General features: G+C 45.5%; 1 pseudogene; it reads right to left on the bottom strand.

Annotated features, from left to right (window-relative positions):
• Nucleotides 1–3308: 3308 nt before the first annotated feature.
• Nucleotides 3309–4250, bottom strand: LOC123346910 (annotated as a pseudogene).
• Between the last annotated feature and the right edge of the window lie 1137 nt (nucleotides 4251–5387).

The following is a 5387-nucleotide window of genomic DNA, read 5'->3' as shown; positions in this document are numbered from 1 at the left end:
TGAGCAGCATCAGCACTAGTTCTAGTCACTTTAAAGTTACACAGGCCAAATTCAGAAGTGAGAGGAACACAGGAACCCCACAACCAGCCCAGACCGTAACACTCCAGTGACAATGCTGTGGGTCTGAAATTCTATGGCTCAGGCACTGAGTAGGATGCTTGTGGTGGTTCCTTACATGATGCAAAACTGCCTTGGGTGGGTCCATGGGTGAACAGTCAAAGTCAGTACAAGGCAGGTAACACACTGTGTTCACACTGGCATGGAGAGTTTATGGTCCTGACTCACAAGACACTTCAATATGTGCTGCAACCTAAGCATGGGAATAGTCCCATTGACTTCATGTTAAGCATAGTCACATGCTTAGATTCTGTGGTGAATCAGGGTCTTTCTTTCTTTCTTTCTTTCTTTCTTTCTAGGGAAAAATAATGGAGATCCTAATTTCACAGCTTTCCTTACCTCTGTATTGGGAGAAAATGAAACTCTAGTTCAGAGCCCCTCAGCATTTGCAGGTAATGCTCAAAATCCATTGTAAGCAAAGTCAGAGTGAGCTTCCCCTGACATCTGGCGGTGAGCTGTGGAAAAGGACTTTAGGGGCTGATCTCGTTTGCATGGGTACACCCATCCTGCATAGCATGATGGGGCTGTTTGCCCAAATGGTCACTTTGGCTGCTGTGGGATCCCCAGTCTCTTTTGTTGTTGGGGCAGGAGTAATAAAGGGTTATTATCCTGGTTATGTGAATCAAGTAAAGTAGAACTATACTTGGCATTTTATGACTAAGGAACTCATCCTCAACTATGCAGCAGTTGCTAGGCAAGGGACATGGGTTCCAAAGCCCAGTGAATTGAGAAAAGTTGAGAGTGTAAGTATTTGTACCTGGTGGTGTGGTGCTCACCACCCCTTCTCTGTGTAATAACAGGTAATTTGGGCTCAAGTAAGAGTTTGGTTACATACTGCAGAGTTAAAATCACTGATCCTTAGGTTTATGTGTTTGATCTACTCTGGGCTAGTGGTTCTGATGCAATAAGACTATATAGTGAGGCTCCACTACTAACAGCTGAAATCACTGAGTGCTGTGTAAAGTGTGGGGGGGGCTTGAAAAGATATTGGTGAGTGGCTAATGAAGAGATGTAGATAGCTGGCTGAGAGGACTGGTGTAGAACCCCACAGAGACACATGGCAATTGGCTGTCGAAGGTCCGAGCAGGGTAGAGTGTAAGGTGCCTCCATACCTCACCCCTTCCAGCCAGGCTGGAAGGTTAACTCTGCAGATGAACTTCTGAACTCTGGGGTTGCTTGAATCTACTTCTGTTTCAAAGTGCGGTGAACGAATGAATAAAAATGAATCAACAACCTCAGTTAAAAACAAAATGTGGAGACAGTGGGTGGGGAGAGAAAGAGAAGAAAAGGACAAAAAGAGAAAATAATGGAAAAGATAGAAAAAGAAAAAAAAACGGGAAAATGAAAAAAGAAAGAGAAAGAAAGGGCAAAAAATGCAGGTTTCCTTTGAGGATGAGGATTGATAGGTTAGACATGGAGTGATCGCTTTATGGAAGGTGTTCACCCACAGGTGATGGGGTGGTTTTGTCTTTTATCATTTTCCTTTGCAAGTTGATTCAGGAGCATAGCGATTGTCTGGTTTCACCCACATAGTTGCTATAGGGGCATTTAGTGATTTAATGAACTCACACAGGAAAATGATGACAAAAATGATAAAAGACAACCCCCCCGCCCCACCGTGGGTGAACACTTTTCACAATGCGATCACTCTATATCTGACCAATCAGTCCTCATCCTCAAAGGAAATCTGCACAACACTTTCAAAAGACAATCCTGGGAGCTTTAATTTATAACTTTGCTACACTAAAAATCATGGACTGACCAGAGACACTGGATTTCTGAAAGGTTGCCAACTTTCTAATTTGCCTCCTGCGCCGTCTCTTCCCCCGACGCCCTGCCCCTGCCCCACCTCTTCCCCCGATGCCCTGCCCCACCTCTTCCCCCGAGTCCTTGCCCCTGCCACGCCTCTTCCCCTAATCCCTGCCCCTGCTCTGCAACCCTGATGGCCAGCTAGGACACAGCCCTCCTGCACGGCAACCTCCTGACCCTCTCTGTGCTGCCTGCCCAGCAGCCCCCTTCCCCACCGGCTCGAGCTCTCCGTCCTGGAGCTGCCTGAGAGCGCAGCCAGGGGAAGCGTTGGTTGGAGGGGCAGCTTGTGTTCCTTCCCTGCCAGGGAACATTCCATGCTCACTGGGACGGGAGCCCCTTACCCCGCTCGCCATGGGTCCCCGCACTCTGTCCTCCGCCGCACCCCTGCAAACTGTGCTGCTCAAAGGGGCTGCCCAAGCCAGTGCATGCATGTTGCTCTGGGAGCCGCCTCTCCAGGCCCAGGTTACAGGCTGCCACTCCCCCACCCCCACAGTAACTGGACATTTGATGTCCAGTCAGTCCATCTGACTGGACACTGCCAGGTCCCCTTTTTGACTTGACTTTCCTGTTGAAAACCAGACACCTGGCAATTTATTTATGGCCTATTACAACAATCTGTAACCCACTATCAACCCCCTCTCCCCAGCTGCTCTTTGCCTCCCCGCTTCCTTTCCTCCATGTGACTGGAGGGTTGTTAATGGGGCACTTCACCTTGAATGATCCCTTGAAATACATGTTAGGTACTGAAATCTTTTTTGATTGTATGCTCTTTGGGGGGCAGGGACTGTGGATAATACCTAGCAGAAAAAGGCCCCAGTTCTGACTACAATCTTTGTTAGCTACCTCAATAATAAAGAAAAACAACAACAGTAATTAATTCCAAATTAATCTTTATTCAGGCAGGTCTGGATGTGAACTCAGTTCAATTTTTGAGAAAATGTTTTTGGGAAACAGTTTATGATGTTCATCCTGATCAGCTGGGAGTACAACATGGGATTCCCTTGTCTGTTAAAACTGGCGGGGTGGGGCATGGACCAGATCTGTAGCTAGTACAGGCAGTCCTCAGATTTAAGACACAATTGGTTCCTGAAAATCACGTCTTAAGTCAAAACGTCATAACTCGTAACCAATTTTCCCATACATACATGTTATCAATGGGGGAGCATCATAAAGTCGAAACCAGCATCGTAAAGTCCATTTTATACTTCAATTTATAAATGTTGTAAGTGCCATTTGTCTTAAATTGAATGTCGTAAAGTCGAGGACAGCCCGTACAAACTTGCACAGCTCCACTGATTCAAATGAAGTTATGTCAGTTTACACCATCTGGAATGTGGCCCAGTATTTTTCATTTTAAAGTCCCTCACACCCCCTTTTTTACTTTATCTCCTTCGAAAATCCATCAGTCTAGTGGCCATTGTCCTCAGGGCATCATTCACATCCTTGTTTCTCAGGGAGTAGACCAGGGGGTTGAGCAATGGGGTGACAAGGCTGTAGAGAAGGGAGAATATTTTGTTTAGGTTTACGGCTGAGTTGGCTTTCAGCACCATGTAGACCATGGCCAGAGCCCCGTAGAAAGTGCTGACCACAGTAAGGTGGGAGGCGCAGGTGGAGAAGGCCTTCTGCCTTCCAGTTCTGGAAGGGTTTTTCACTATCGCTGCTATGATGAATGCGTAGGATGTCAGGGTTAGCAAGGAGGGGATCAGAGTAACTGTAGCTGCTAGCAGGAATGATGCTTAAGTGATCAGTTGGGTGTCGCTGCACGACAGCTTTATTAGGGGCATGAAATCACAGAAGAAATGGTCAATTTCATTATGGCCACAGAAACGTAGCCTGTAAATCCAGACAATTAGCACTGGATTGAAGAGGAAGCAGGAAGACAGCTTAACACACACCCTCTGGTTCATGAGGGCCATGTAATGCAGCAGGTTGCATATTGCTAAGTAGCGATCATAAGCCATCACCATTAGCAGTAAGATCTCTGTGGCAACCTGGGAGCCAAAAATATAAAGCTGCATGACACAGCCGCTGAAGGAGATCACCATGCCCTTCTCAGCCAGGAAACCTTGCAGCATTGTGGGCACTATGTTGGATGTGTACCAGATATCCAAGAAGGAAAAGATTCCCAGGAAGAAATACATGGGGGTGTGGAGGCCCTTGTCAACCAAAATAGTGACAATGATCAGGGTATTCCCAGCCATAGTGGTGACATACGTTAGGAGAACCAGCACAAAGGGACCCATCTGGAATGGGTAGAGGTTTCTGAACCCGCAGAGGATGAATTCCGTAACGTCACTTTGATTTCCCCTCTCGACATCTGTCATGTGCGTGGTGTCTAGAGAAAACACAGTGCATAAATCAAGCACAGACAGACAATAACCCAGAAAGATTCTGGGACTAGACCCAGCCTTTAAAATGCAGTGCTATGTCAATAAATGGCTTTCATCCCTATGGCTGCAAAACCAAACACCATCTACTGAAAGAAGATTGACCACCACCAACGAATTGAGAGAAATGGGATGTCTTACTGCCTGAATTAGATTAATCATGGGGGTATTCAAGGAAAGATGGATGAAATGGAATGAAATGAGAGGAACAATTGCTCATGTAACTGTCACAAAAAACATTGGATAGGATTTTCCAAAGCTGCCTAGGCAATTAGGATGCCAAATTCCTATTAATTTTAATGGGAACTAAGCATCTGAGTCTATTCGGGCACTTTGAATATTTCCGCCTCTATGTGTACATGCTGTGGGCATATGGGAGTTTGGTATGCAACTTCCATTAAACTACAAAAATCCCACCTGTAACTTACTGAGTATTACAATCTATAGTGTCTCAGTTTTGCCGGTTCCCCAGACCTTCTTATTAGTTGCCAGATGCTCTGAATATTTATATAAGAATATAATTTGAACTGTCAACAATTCCCCTTATCTTAAATAAAAAATTTGAGGCCAGATTTCCAAAAGGTATTTAGGCATTTAAAGATGCAGATAATTGCCTAGTGGGACTGGCAACAGCACATAAGCAGTTTAAGTGCCTAACTCCCATTTGAATCAATGGGAGTTAGGTGCCTAGGTGCTTTTGAAAACCTCAGTATGCCTACATCCCTATGGCTGCAAAACCAAACACCATCTACTGAAAGAAGATTGACCACCACCAACGAATTGCATCTTTAGGAGCCAAAAAACATTAAAAAACCTGGCCCCTAGTAACTAAATTTAGTTCTGTGGCACCTTATAGACTAACAGACGTTTTGGAGCATGAGCTTTCGTGGGTGAATACGCACTTCGTCGGATGCATGTAGTGGAAATTTCCAGGGGCAGGTATATATATGCAAGCAGGCTACAGATAGCGAGGTTAGTTCAATCAGGGAGGATGAGGCCCTCTTCTAGCAGTTGAAGTGTGAAAACCAAGGAAGGAGAAACTGGTTTTATAGTTGGCAAGCCATTCACAGTCTT

This window comes from Mauremys mutica, chromosome 12 (genome assembly GCF_020497125.1).
Source record: "Mauremys mutica isolate MM-2020 ecotype Southern chromosome 12, ASM2049712v1, whole genome shotgun sequence".
In the NCBI taxonomy this organism is placed as follows: domain Eukaryota; kingdom Metazoa; phylum Chordata; order Testudines; family Geoemydidae; genus Mauremys; species Mauremys mutica.
Note: the sequence above shows the minus strand (reverse complement) of the source record. Positions and strands in the feature narration are given on the sequence as shown.